The sequence below is a fragment of the Ptychodera flava genome, chromosome 20 (assembly GCF_041260155.1).
Source record: "Ptychodera flava strain L36383 chromosome 20, AS_Pfla_20210202, whole genome shotgun sequence".
NCBI classification, from domain to species: domain Eukaryota; kingdom Metazoa; phylum Hemichordata; class Enteropneusta; family Ptychoderidae; genus Ptychodera; species Ptychodera flava.
Window position 1 is genome coordinate 36,225,991 of NC_091947.1, and position 15,236 is coordinate 36,241,226.

A 15,236-nucleotide genomic window follows, 5' to 3' on the forward strand; every position below is an offset into this window, starting at 1 on the left:
GTTAGAAAGGCTATTTAGCGTCACACTTATTTGTATGAATTGATGAGTGAGACTACAAGCTGCAACAACAGCTGCGCATACAACGACAAAATTTGTCCGAATTTCAGCATATTTGTCCAAAAGTCGCGCGTGTGTAGCTATATTTAGTAACAAACCCGAAATCGCGATCAACGCTATTCAAATGTAAACAGTATGCATTTTACATCACACTCACTGTGTTGACCAACTAATTATTAGGTGTTTGAACATACTTTTTGGTGAAGAGCAAGTAAGAAACTGTGGTTGACTTTCAAAAACAAGACTGTAAAAAATTCATCAAATGTTACACAGCTACTGGCCCTTTAAGAAGAAAGAAATTTATTTTTCATACTAGCTTGTCAGCATCACTTCCAAAACAAAGTACAAATGCTGTGAACATGAAAGTAAATTTTAGAGAGTTGACATGTCCTACAATTTTAACAGTATGCCCAATACAATCTTCAATGATTTGGGGCCATTAGCTCACTCCATTGAGTGGAGTTCAACAGTTGAATTATTTTTTGCCCTTTTCAACTTATTGTTCATACCTAGAAATAGAAACCTTGATGTTATGACTTACTGAAACTTTTTTGTTGACTAGCTCTACTAGTAATAGGAATTGCAGTTGTAGTATGAAGTTAGAGAGAACACATAGTACTATCAGTGACCATTACAGCATGAGGTTAATCGCACATTGTCTGTAATTCTAAAATGAACCATCAAACATTAACTATCTGCAAATGCAACCTACATTGTATATCAGTGGTTTTGTTTGCCTGAAATATTCAGTAGATTTTGGAAAATTCAATATTCCAGATATATATGTGTATATTGACAAAATGAAGGATTCCTGTACATATCGGATGAGAGTCGCATTTATTTCGTCAGATTGTAAAATGTTATCGCATTGTGGTGTGCCAATTACAGCCGTGACTTTATTTTGCCCTCATGTCGCCTGACAGAGCTTCAAATGACTGATATTTCTGGACCTTGTGATCAAAGAGTATAATGTTATCATCATTAAATGAGTTTCCATTAGTCAAATAAGGAGCTATTTCCCTTGTAGGTGTGATAACACTGAGCAAATTGTTGTCATCTACAAGTGGTTGACCTGTGTGTATTGATCAAACTCCAAACTTGTAACTCTAGAGTGAGTGCATCGCTCTTTTGAATCATCGGTGTGTATGGACCACTTTTTGATATATGTCAGTTCATTGAGAAGGCCATAGATACCAATTTTGTGAGTGAGATGGTCTTCATACAATTTTATCAAATTGGAAATATTATTCCTAACTTGAATTGCTCTCAGCATGTCTTAGTTTTGAGGTTTTGAAACAGTGTGATACTTTGTGGAAATGAAAGGTAGTACAAAATATCTGGTCTAGTATCTGGCCCTCCCTTCAAAATCAAAGCTTTGTAGTCTCTAATTGCAAATGAGTGTTTGATACTTGGACAACAAGGTACCAGGCTCAAAGCTATATATACCTGTCCAATGACAAAGCCAGCACATGATACTTTGTTCAGAACTTCTCATTTCAATGGTATTCATATTTAGATATTCAGCTGATCGGTGCTAGAACCTTTCACAGATTTGGACAAAACATTTTAGGGAAGGTTTATGATAACGATATTGGCTCTGGCAAGAACTTTCACAGTGAAGTGTCATACCATTAGAGGAAAGTGAATGCCAAGTGACTTTTACAACCTATGTGACAAATCTCATGTTGCTCTTCACATCATCAAAACAAGTGAAAACCAAGGTAAATAAAGAATGCAAAGCTTTAAGTGTTTCTGCAGCTATTTGATACTGATCAGTCTTTGCTTTGAAGACTTTTCATCTTGAAGCTTGACAAAGTTGATGACCAGGTTTCAGCCAGTGGCATAAACAGCCAAACATGATTCTGAATAAATTGATAGGATCCTAAGCTAGTATGGAACACTCAGTGAGGTAATTTTCATGTTTCCCACCAAAATGTATGAACTGTGTATCGTATACATACTCTGTGAGGCATAATAGTCTAGAATCTTTACAGTTTAATTAAGATAGAATGCGCCTTGGGGACAGATAGTTTGACTCTCAAACTTTTACAATTCTTTTCTGATCTACCACTTGTGGGTGCTCATTTTAAAGCTCGGCATAAGAAAAGTTTTACTGTCATAGTTTTTTTCGAAAATCAAAAATTTTTTCTTCCCCATAGAGTTAACACAGAAACAGCAGCTATTTTAATTTGAAATATTAGTAAATTTTGGGTAATTTGTTTCTCTAGTATCACAATTTGCATGGTGACCTCTTATTTTTATTCTTGATTTTGAAAGAGAATGGTTTAATGATTCCTTGAGAAAGTTTGAGCAAAAGTTTAAATCTTTAATTTTCGAGGCACAAACTCCCATAAGTCACAGAAACACTAAATAGACATATTCCAGATGGTTGTATGAATTAGTCTAATTGTACATGCCTGTCACTGGACATAGTGTTGATCAAAAAATAGTTAGATATTAATACATGTAATATAATTTTGGGGTTTTATGTTAACGTAAAACTTCTTTTTACTGCTTGTTCTACCAGTAGTACTAGTAGATTTAAGTGTACAGTTGTTCAGTTTTCTAAAAAAATAATGGCCAGTTGTGTAATCTCATATAAATTTATCACCAGGGAAGCATTAAGAGAGTCCTGCACTCTCATTGATTGTTAATAATTATACAGTATGAGTTACATAATATATAACAGATATTTATACCATTTTTGTGAATATTATATAAATGATGATACATACATGGCATTTTGACTGTAAGCAAATCAAAGGCATGGCCATCTTATTGTCTCACTATTCTAAAGATGCAGGGTAAATGTATGCTGTCACTTGAAAATTTGAAATTTTTAAAGCATTGTCATTCACAGCAGCATTGTATGTCTTCAAACAGCATTGAAGTATGAAATTGGCAGATCGTCCATGTAGCCGACACGAACACGAAGTGTGTGTTACCGGCTATCAAAACTATGAAAAGTAGTAAAGAATGAGCTACAAAATCACTATCAGTTTTAAGTTGCAGGTAGAATAAGTCTGTGCCTTTGTAAAAAATACTAAAAAAATAGTAGAAAGTGAAGAACCAGCTGAAAGTTAGTTGAGGAGACCTTGACCGCATATCATTTGCATCTCCTTGTCGGCTACATGGACTGTGTGCTATGAAATTACACATGCTAATAGCTTGACTATAGTGGCCAAATTTGTGTCTCAAAAGCGTACGGTCATAGTTTGACGTTCAAAACATTCTGCTGTACAGTATTGTGTAGTGGTGACATTGTCAGATTACAGAACATTATTGGTGAGGAATAAAGTCAAATCTGTAGAAAAGAATTTGATACAGAGTAAAAAATGTTTGATTTACAAGCTGTGGTTGTGTATGATGATATTATCACCTATTCATTCCATAAGTTTTCATGTACAATCACTCATTTGCGTTCCTGCAGCGCTTTAATAGTTTTTAAATTGAGTAGTTGTGAGTTTAGGTTAGAGAGAAAACATTGGAGTTATCTCTATCATCTTGGTTTATGATATTAGTGATGTCATTTGCTTACTTGGCCCAGTTTGTCCCAAGCTCCTATTATTTAGACTGTTTAAGACAAGCCAAAGTTCATGTACTGTATGTATGTATGTATTGCTGTCAATGTGGTGGCAAGTTACATGTAGCTGAAAGTGTACATATGATCCATGTATGACGTTTTGGCCATCTTTCCTTCTGCCTTGTGGGTATTTTCATTTGACAATTATTCTTTTTCAACAAGACAAGATTATGTGGAACAATATTTAGTGTGATTGTCAACTGAGGATTGCTGACATTTGAAATAGTGAATTGCATACCAATGACAAACAACATGTAGTTCTTGTTTATTTTAATATTGAAAAGAGAATATATTGAATGTAGCAAATGTAAATGAGGATATATCAAGTAATTTTTCTATTTGTTTTGAATGAAGTAAAGTTATAGATGTTCCATGCATGTTTAGGAACCAGGTGCTGGCATTCTTCATCTTGATTCTCTATGTATTTTAGCAGTCTTGCTTTTACTTTTGCTGTTTACACTTTGTGCAACCTTGGTTAGAACAGCAGGACTCTGGATCAATCATGTTATGTAACGATACTGTGAGTTGGAGTAATAGTGTTTGTCCTCCCTTTACATGTTACTGTGTTGAAGTGTGTACAGAAGTATTGGAGATGTAGATACACACACACAGTGACCAGCTGACTTCCTGTCAGATAGGAAAACTGATAAGGATTGTTTGTAGGGAGAATTACAAAGAAGCCATGCCACATTCAAGTCATGTTTATCACTTTCACAGTGTCAATCTTTGACTTTTCAATATTGGGTGTACATTGTTTACATTGCATAATGCAATGGACCTACATGTACATGTATATGGTATTCCTGTCATGGTTTTAATAACATTCATCCTACATTCATTCATTCATTAATAGTCTTCAGTAGTTTCACTTCATACACATTTACAGTAAAGCAACATATTCTTTCATGTATGGACATTGTACTTTTACCAAACAATCTTTCATTTATTGTTTCTTCTCAAGCTTTCCTAATAATTTCATTCTATGATCAGTGATACAGAAATATTGTAAATCATTATTTTTTCGTGATCACCATGTTCTGTTTTGATAGACTAGTCATGTGATAAAGTTTGCATTGTAATGTTTATATTGAACACGCTCGGGAAGGAAGATAAAAAGTAGTTGGACTGTACTTGAAATTTGTTAGGATTCCACAGCCATGGTTTTCATATCAACAAAAATATCTCTTTGCAGAGTTGACTTACAGATGTCACTCCATTTCATAACAGATACTAAGTAATAAATGAATTCATCTTGCAGCATGACATCATTGTCTGTGTATTCTGTTGAATTGTGGGAAAGACTGCGGCTAAGTCTACTCTTACCTGACAGCAATGTAAACTCACCAACTGTTTTGTTAGCCTTCACCACTAAATTTTCTTACATCAGAGAGGACTTTCATTTGTTTGTCAATTTAGCTTGGACGCCTGCACACTAATATAACTTGATTATAATGATAAAACCAAACTGTTTGTTTTAGGTAAGTTTAAATTGGTACATTTTCTAGGAATTAACAGAACCATTTTTGTGGACATGCACTCTTTTGACAGGGACAGGTTCTTTTTATTTCATTAACTTTTCCAATGGACAGCTGGTTGAAAAAAAATATTTTGAGCCCTGATGTACATGTGCATCTTCAAGGAAAAGCTAATTTTTTGTTGTCGTGTTCAACCTTGGACCTAATGCTATGCATACCTAGATACATATGTGAGCAAAAAACAATGTCAAGAAAATGAAAATGTGTTGTAAATATGTATAAGTACATTTTCAGAACATTTGAGCAACAATCTAGTACAATAATGTCAGACTGTGTGTACGTTAGTAAGCAAATAACTAAAACCTGTAGCTGGTTTTTCATCTTCAGCTCAGACCCGGGCTCAGACACAAACAAGGTCAGAATTGTCTTACAGTGCTCAAACATAATATGGAAGGGTTTTAAAGTAAGATGCCTTAAGTGCAGTGTCCTTCTCTTTGACAGGTTAAAAGGCTTCTGTATGGCTAGCTCAGAATTGCATTTAAACAGTGCCATAGCTGTACTTTGAATGCTCCCATTTTCTTACACTATAACTCCGGCAACCTATGGCCTTTATAGCTTCTGGTAACCATACATATAGCCTAATGTGGTGTGTTGCAAAGAAACATTGTATAGAATTGTCTCTGTTGCTGTCACTGAGTTGTCAAGAGTAAAGCCACTTTGCTGTCAGAAGATGCTGTCAAGGAAGAGAATCTGATCAACACTTCATCCATTGCTGTTGACTGTAGAACCTTCAGAAAAAACTCACTGACATTTTACTAGTCTGAGAACAGTATGGCAGGTGGATGAAATTGGCATTGACCTACTGAAAGAATATGCAACAAAAGATACACATCAATGTGACTTTTGAGATGCAAAACGTTAACTACGCTGTTGCTTTCTGATTTTGAAGCCAAAGACGCAACAATGAAGCAACCTTACTGAGACCACCAGCATTCATAGAATGGAAAATTAAAATGAATGGCCCGTCAGGTAGGTGTGAGACTCTTGACGCATTCTTGACGCATTCTGCTACACCAAACTAGAAAACTGACAAAAGTTACACTGTTTCAGCATGAATGGTGCTCTGATGATCAACTGATGATGTCATTCAGGACTAGTGTCAATGTACGGTAGTAGTAGAAATGATGAATCGTGGGATAGTGATGAACACTATTACAAGTTCAATGTGTTGTTGACAACATTGGCATGCACAGAAAAGGAGGAGTCACTCTTGATTGTGTCATAATTATACAAATGTAGGTCAGTAGGTTAATATCAAGTTTTTTATGGTAATTAACTCTTTCACCTCATTTGCTGTGTATACATGGGTGGGACCATATGCTGTTGAAATACCTAGGGAAAGGAATCAAATTTTGTCTTTGAGAAGGGCCTCAACTTTCTGTCTCTTCTTGGTATGTTTTAACCATAGACAGTAGAGATGGGTCATAACTGCATTTGTATACACTTTTCAGTACAGAGGCAGAGTCCTGCATACAAACACAATGGGAAGATTGTTCTTGATATGATTTTCCAAGCAATAATAGTTAAAACTCACTGCTACCTACTCTCACATCCTGTCTGTATGTGATTGTACAGCTTCGACCAATGAACAAGCTTGGCTGTAAATGGCTTGGAGGCTTTAAACTTATCATAGGTACCAATCTAGCCATGTGTATAGGGCATGAACGTGTACTTATGACATGTAAACTAAAGTATGTTCATGGATGAAGACGGACCCACGGTAGTACAAAAATCAGCAAACGACATTGCTACAGATCTGTATCTTGGCATACTCTCCATAAGGATACTTTAACCTGTTGATTTATTGAACAAGGGAGTGAGCGCTTATTTTACCTGAAAGTATGTCTTAAAATACAAGTAGGAAAACAAACAACCAACTCAGTTTAAGTTGCTTATCATCTTGTAATGGCAAAGTAGCAGACTAAGGTAGCATTGCAAGATCTGAAGTGTGAAACCAATACTCTGATACAGAGTAGTGGGTTGTAGACACAGAGTAGTGGGTTGTAGACACACAGTAGTGGGTTTTAGATACAGAGTAGTGGGTTGCAGACACAGAGTAGTGGGTTGTAGACAGAGTAGTGGGTTGTAGACACAGAGTAGTGGGTTGTCGACACAGAGTAGTGGGTTGTCGACACAGAGTAGTGGGTTGTCGACACAGAGTAGTGGGTCGTAGGTCTAATGCTCTTAAGGTTACTCCAGTCACCAATACAAAGATTTTGCAATGCTTAATAAGTGAATTCAGATTACTAGGTTTGAGCTTTGACTTTGTATGGGTTAGTAACCCCAGATAACTTTAATTTTGCCTAGCTACCCTGCTATGTAATAAGAATATAAATGGGTAGATGCTAACCTACCTGTATTATGTAGATAGTAAATGATAAGGCAGGTATTTCAAATTACTCTGTCTGGACTGAGTGCAAAAGATTTGATTATTTTCACAAATTTATTTTATTTAATGTTTACTGAAGATTGGGAGATAGCAGCAAATGTGTTAGAGCCTTTGGAAAAGTATTTTGTATTCACACTGTAGTGTGGTACCTCAATAAATGCTGCAAAAATATATGATGTTTTTTAATACTTTTGGTCATAGATATACATGCCGTCATCTTTCATGCTTCATCTACAACTTCACGGATCATGTCAATCCAATCAACATCAATCTTCATTCATTACAGGTTAGAAATAAATTCAAATGCTTCTGTCCGACAAAATGTTGAAAATCCTGAATTTCCATGGTTCAACCAATTCACTGCTAAGGTTTAATGCACTCTGGTGTCTTCTACAACATGATCGGACCTCTATTCAGAAATTTGGATGAAAGAGAGTTTCCCACTACCTTTGGGGGAGGGAAGGGGAGAGGGGAGGAATGGTTTAAGGAACATGCATATAAACTCCATGATGACTGATACATTATCACTTGCATAGAACAGCATTATAAAGCTCTTGTTGAGATTATTGTGTGGGGGTTTATTACACACAGTACATTTAGAGGTTTAGTGTAGTAATCTTTGCTGTGTTTTGTGACTATTATCAAACTTATGCAACACATACTATTGGACTGATTAACAAACAGATACCCTAGAGAATATGCATTGCACTGTTACAGTGTGTCTGACATAGGTAAACCTCCACTCCCTATCATGTGTGTGTTCCTTTACAATATGACCGCTGATGGACTACCATTGTGCATTTTTGTCTGGAATGAGATGATTGCAAATTTCCAAGTTTGGGAAAGAGGTTTAAGGTCAGTGAAATATGTGCTGTATTGTGGGATTTTAATCTCTGACTCATCTCAAAGAAGTTTGCTGTCAAAAAACCAGTAAATTTGATTGCTATCTTAGAGATACGCTGTGCAATGGTGATAATCAGGATGTGAACTAAAATTTGTGTCAATACTTTGAACTTTAGAACGCAAAAACAATTTGTATATTTGTAGAAGTGCTGTAGACTGGTGCTGAACAAAATGAGAGAAAGTCTTTAGATGCTTGTGTAGTAGACACTGCTGATCCATTGAATCTAAAAGAAATGAGGGCTTGTTTGTTGTCCAAGTTTTGAAAAATTACATGCAAGTTAAAAATATAGGCATGAAACCAGTACAAGCATTGTGACCTGGAACCAGCAATTTGCTGATAGTGACAAATGTGAGAGATATGCCAGGGGATGTTGGTGTGTTGTTTGAATAGTGGTCATTAGACAGTTTTCAAAATGAAATATACCTCTTGTATCTACGTAGCTGTGTGTGCCGGATGAATAAATAACCTGCTACTGTTGATACAACATCATTACAAATGAATTATTTGGTGTTTGTGTGAATACAGCATGCTGTGCACCTTAGCATGTTTAAACATGAGGATGTTCTGAAATCTATTTATGGAACAGCTTCTCTGTTAAAAGCTTTGATACTAATTGTGATGTGATCACCATGGGGGCCAAAGTCATAATTGTTTTATGCCAATATCCACTTCATATGAGAATCTGTTTATCTCTGCTGCATACCAACATGTGCAGTGGTCTCTCTGTAGTATTTACAGGTATACCATGTGATGACAAGGAGAGACAATTCATAGGTTATCCACTCTGTGCCCGACAGCAGTGAGAAAGATACATGTAGAACATATTTGAACAACTTCCAATTCAGGATATCTACCCAATGTACATGTGTATCACTGAGAATTTAAATACAGTACATTCTCTGCCAAGTAACTGATTGTAAAGGAAATTGTGTTTTGTCAGAGAGCATGTGTTCGTGGTCAATATTCTTAATATTTTTACACAAGAAAATGATAGTTTCCAGCGTGGTATTGTAAGGAAGTGATGTAAGCTTGAATTCTACATCTGCAAAGTATGACATTTTCAATGTCTCTTCTGGTAACTGTACACTTATGCTAACTTTGTTTAAACATCTTATTAGTTTATACTCCATTCACTGACATGTTTTGTAGACAAATTCCATTGATCTCGACTTGTAGGTTGGGTCTAGGCCTGGAAAATTACATGTAGAAAAAAACGTATTAGCAACACAGGAAGCTACTCAAGCAGCACATTTTATGAAAGGCAGGTATTGCCAGGTAAATCTCAAAGCAGACCTAGGCTATATACAACATCCAATGTCAGCATAAATTTCAATACCTTAACATCATATAGGTATTTTCTTTGTTTCTAAACATACAGAATTTAAAAAAGTGAAGACCACTTTAGAGGCTGTATTTCCTTGATATGTATTAATATCTGTACGTAACATATACGGTAACAAAACATATACATGTATTTGTAAATTAACATGCCCTGTTGCTCTTGTGAAAGGCAACACTCTGAACTTGATGTTGTCAGATAAACTACGCCATCTGATCTCTGAAATGCTATAGGGAGCTATTGTTATCATGGTGGGCATCATGCAGATGAATCTACATCTACAAAATGTAACATTTTCATTTTCTCTCCTGGTATTAACTATACAATATAACAGTTGTATTTCTTATACTTGTCATAATAAATATGCCTTTATTTAGCAGTGCAGTGTTAATTGGAAATAAAAACATTGTAGCAGGTAGTTAGTTATTTAGTAAAATGTATGCATCTGCTCATCAAATCTACACTGAAATAGTCTGTGACAAAATTATCAAATAATCCATCTTTTGCTGTAATTTGAGTGCTATTTGTGAGTCAGACAATGTGTCAGTGCATAGTGATTACATGTAGGTGAGAGCAATAACAATAAAATGCATGGTACCTGTCTTGGCCAGGAACCATGCTACATGCTCCATGTATGTTTCTGTCACCATGTAATTGCAGTATCAGATTTACAGCCAGTGAGTTTGTTTTTCTTTAATGTCTGGAATTCTAACTCTCATTCAGGTGGTCGTATATTTTTATCCTATTACAATACACTGTAGTTTATATAAATAGTCCCCACGGACATCGTCCGAGGGGACTTATAGGTTTGGTCATGTCCGTGCGTGCGTGCGTCCGTCCGTGCGTCCGTGCGTCCGTCCGTTCACGCAGATATCTCAGAGACGCCTGCAGCGATTTCATTCAAACTTGGTACAAGGATTACATCATATGTCATACAGATGCACATTGATTTGTTTCCTGATACGATCCAATATGGCTGCCAGGCGGCCATTTTATTACGATTTTTTCATGTACAGAGCAATAACTCAGGCATGTTTCAACTGATTTTATTCAAAGTTGATACAAGGACATTGACCAATGTCATAGATATGCACTTTAATTTTTTTGTGATACGATCCAATATGGCTGCCGTGCGGCCATTTTGTTACGATTTTTTCATGTACAGAGCCATAACTCAGGCATATCTCAACTGATTTTATTCAAAGTTGGTACAAGGACATTGACCTATGTCATACATATACACGTAAATTTGTTTTGTGATACGATCCAATATGGCCGCCAGGCGGCCATTTTATTATGATTTTTTCATGTACAGAGCCATTACTCAGGCATGTTTCAACAGATTTTTTTCAAAGTTGGTACAAGGACATTGATCAATGTCATAGCCATGCACATCAATTTGTTTTGTGATACAATCCAATATGGCCGCTGTGCGGCCATTTTGTTATGATTTTTTAATATACAGAGCCATAACTCAGGCATATCTCAACCGATTTTATTCAAATTTGTACAAGGACATTGACCTATGTCATACACATGCAAATTGATTTGTTTTGTAATACGATCCAATATGGCCGCCGTGTGGCCATTTTATTACGTTTTTTCATGTCCAGGACCATAACTCAGACATGTAACAAGCGATTTTATTCAAAGTTGGTAAAAGGAGATTGACCAATGTCATACATATGCACGTTAATTTGTTTTGTGATACGATTCAATATGGCTGCTGTGCGGCCATTTTGTTATGAGTTTTTCATGTACAAAGCCATAACTCAGGCATATCTCAACCGATTTTAATCAAAGTTGGTACAAGGACATTGACCTAAGTCATACATATGCACATTGATTTGTTTTGTGATACGATCCAATATGGCCACCATGTGGCCATTTTATACCATTTTTTCATGTCCTGAACTACAACTCAGACATGTATCAAGCGAATTTATTCAAAAGTATTTTTATCACAGACCTAATGAAGAGGACTCTATCCTCTCTGAGGACCTGTAATCAAAGTACCTATTAACAAGTGGGGACTGTGTCATCAACGATGACTTGTGTAAATATGAACTCAAACAGAGCACACTGGAATTTTCCATTAATGAAATTACAAAGTACAAGTAGTCGTTGTTTATATACAGTCAGTGATATATGATATGAATTCATTTATTGTTTTGACTATTGACTGGTACTAACAAAGCCTTTGTGGTGCATGTACAAGACAATTAAAGTGTTACATATTGTTAAATCACAGTATAATCAAAATAGAAGCTTTTCAACACATTGAAATAATATAATCAAGGATATATATCACACAAGTAAATTATCTGCCAGACTCTGATATATTCTGAACTTAATTGAAGTAACAGAAACTGATAAAGCAAATTTTTCTCAACATGCCAATGCATTTTTCCACTTTGTTTTACTTAATATTCACATCTAATTTTTGATCACATTCAAATAATTGCAAATATAATTGTGTGTGTCTCTGTGTCTGTGTGTGTGTGAGTGACATATTCTTTTAGCATTGATTATTTTATTGCTGCAGGAATGACCTGAAAACTTCAACATACATTTTCTCATGAACTTTAGCACCACCAAGTACCGGTATTCAAAGTTTCTAATCATGTGTTTGGTTACTACAGGTAGATTTGTAGTCAGTTGTAGTTAGTTGTAGTCACATTCCACAATGGTGTGAGCAGTTCAGGACAATGAAAAGATTCACAAATTATTTGAAGTACTGTACATATGTTAGACCAATGGTCAAAGGAGAGTTTTCTAGATACATGTATTTCAAATTAACAGTTTAACTTTTCAAGTTCACAAACCTTGTTGAAAAATAATGCTAAAATCAAAATTTTCAGCCGTAATATTAAGTTGTAATATATATATATATATATATATATATATATATATATATATATATATATATATAAATTGACCAGGGTTTTATGGATATGAAGTAGCTTTGCATAGATCTAGTGTGTATATATGGTGAAGGCAGGTTTGATTGGCACTGTCCCAGCTGATGTCCCAGCTGATGGACAGATTGCTCACAACTTGTAAAGTACTTACTTGACCCAGGTCATCTTTCTCATTCTTCTGTCTACTGTCAGTGTGTGCTTATGATAATTGGGTCAGCCCTCCTCAATTCTTCTTCAGATACGACCTCTCGTTGACCTTCAAGAGCTGCTTCACCTTCTTTAAACTATTTTTTCCAAACAGATTGTATAGAAAGGAAAAAGTAAACTGCAGTGTTTGTAGAATTTCATGTCTAGCACATAGACTGTTCGTACCTTACAGTACACTTGATCACTGTGATTTGATGTGATGAGGTACAGAGCTCTACGATGTTGACAGACAAAAAGATTTATACTTATGCTGCAAATACCATTGGTCTTACATTGTGAGTACGTGAATTCATGGCAAAGTTCACACAGCAAACTGCACAAGTGACTATCTCTGCTTCTGCGACAAGTCGATGCACTTTGTGTTTGAGTTCATCGCAATTCATTTGACAGTAATTGATCAGATTAGTGATTGTGATAAGAACATTTCTGACTGACTCTGTAATGCATTGGTGAACATTTCTGATACATCTTTTAATGTCATCCATCATAGGATAATGTGTGCTATAATGTCATATTATCATATTATCTCTGTATTCCACAGTGATACACTATTTTGGTTGCTTTTCCAGTAACTAAAGTTTTTTGTTACCAAGTGTGCCTGAAACAGTCATCAGAACTTTTTTTATCTGCTCTGACCCGGAGTCAGGAAGATCACGAGTCTGATTGAAGTAACTGGTAGAATATTAAGCTCAATAACAATTTAGCAGTTTAGGATTAAACCATTATCTTCAAAATTACCACAATCAAGTTACACCTTAGAGTTGTAATGTAAGATATAGATGACATGAACAGGAAACATGTGTCTTCATGACATCATGCATTCTGTGAAAGCCAGAATACTTTTCCCTTTATTTTCCAATAAGGCTACACTTTTACATGTAAAGGTTCTTTTAGAAACTGAAGCCCATTGCTGAAAGTAAATGCACAAACTAGTGCCTGTCTGGGTGCTATCCAAGCTTGACAGATTGACAATTAACAAGTTGCTAGTAGTCCTCGCAAAACTTCAAAGGGTCACAACATTTAAGTTTTTGTTATCTGACAGGACATTGTAGCAATGACACTTGAAAACAAAGACTGATGTAGTTCTATTAGGTTATGTATATACAAATAAATAATAATATGAGTATGTCAAGTTGTCCTTGTATGAAAAAGTTGAAATTAACATGATGTCCATCCTCTTCCGATTCCATGATTCAAAAATTCTACTTTTTATGCATTCATCTATTGGTATACATTCTAGATCACTAACCCTTGCTGCAGTTCTGTAGCCCACAACTTTACCCAGTGATTTTTGATGGTGGCATCCAAAATCGCCAGAGAAAGTTGGGAGGGTCGGAACTGCAGCAACACTGACCCCTGACTACCTCAAGGTACTAAAATTGGTACATTTTGTAAACCAAAACACACTGGCAATATTTATAGGATCTCAGTGGGATTTTTGGCAGGCAAGGTATGTACAGTACCTACATGTAATAGCGCTGATCGTAAATGACATCACTGTTCTCTCATTAATATGCATAAATAAACATTTGTCTGCATTTTCCGCATAAACGACGAAAATAAAACCTGCGAGTGTTAGAATGGCTATTTAGCGTCACACTTATTCGTATGAATTGATGACTGAGACTACAAGCTTTAACAACAGCCGCGTATACAACAACAAAATTTGTCGGAATTTCAGCATATTTGTCCGAAAGTCGCGCGCGTGCAGCTATATTTAGTAACAAACCCGAAATCGCGATCAACGCCTTTCACGACATTGTTGGAGATTTCAAGCATTCAAGGTACAAATAGTCAAGGGGCTAACATAAAAAAGTTAATCATAGTTTATAGGATCTCAGCCCATACAACTGTTTTTGCCATTTCCACAGTGCACAAAATACTGGGATTTATGTCCAAATACATCATGCAGCAATATTGTCTGACAAGCATAGTGCCAAGGACAATACCAAAGCGTACGTTGTACTCAGACTTAAATCCTGGTATTTAGTTAATACCTGGTAGCCTTATTATTACACACCTTTTTAGCCTAATTTTATTACAAAAAAGATGAAATTAAGGCGTTTTTAGGATGCCCATTGCACACTGCACTGAGTGATCACAGGCAGACTGGGAATGCATTCAGCTTGTCCACTAAAGCACACTGAACAAAATTTCAACCTGTGCGGCGCAGTGCTCATGGTAGAAATTGTAGGTCAGCATCATAATTTCACAAAAATTTACAGGTTTCAGACTATGATTCACTATCTGAAGTACTGAATATTTTGAAGTGAATTTTTTGCAAAGAATGTAAAATCTTCT

General features: G+C 35.8%; 1 protein-coding gene and 1 long non-coding RNA gene across 4 annotated transcripts in view; one reads left to right on the plus strand and one right to left on the minus strand.

The window, feature by feature from the left end:
- Window positions 1–15,236, plus strand: part of LOC139120844 (peroxisome proliferator-activated receptor gamma-like) — a 111,247-nt gene that overhangs the window by 20,897 nt on the left and 75,114 nt on the right. Inside the window, exon 1 of one of the 2 annotated variants that reach the window (XM_070685436.1) lies at window positions 8,401–8,419. The exons of the other annotated variant lie outside the window; for it this stretch is intronic. The gene's annotated coding sequence lies outside the window, so the exon portion shown is untranslated. Of the gene's footprint in view, window positions 1–8,400; window positions 8,420–15,236 lie in introns of those variants that run through there. 2 annotated transcript variants of the gene reach the window in all.
- Window positions 9,404–15,236, minus strand: part of LOC139120847 (uncharacterized) — a 46,453-nt gene continuing 40,620 nt past the window's right edge. The window contains exons 2-3 of one of the 2 annotated variants that reach the window (XR_011549155.1): window positions 12,880–13,012; window positions 9,404–9,657 (exon numbers count right to left, since the gene is read on the minus strand). This is a non-coding gene — a long non-coding RNA (uncharacterized lncRNA). Of the gene's footprint in view, window positions 9,658–9,957; window positions 10,035–12,879; window positions 13,013–15,236 lie in introns of those variants that run through there. The other variant, XR_011549154.1, reaches the window with a different exon arrangement.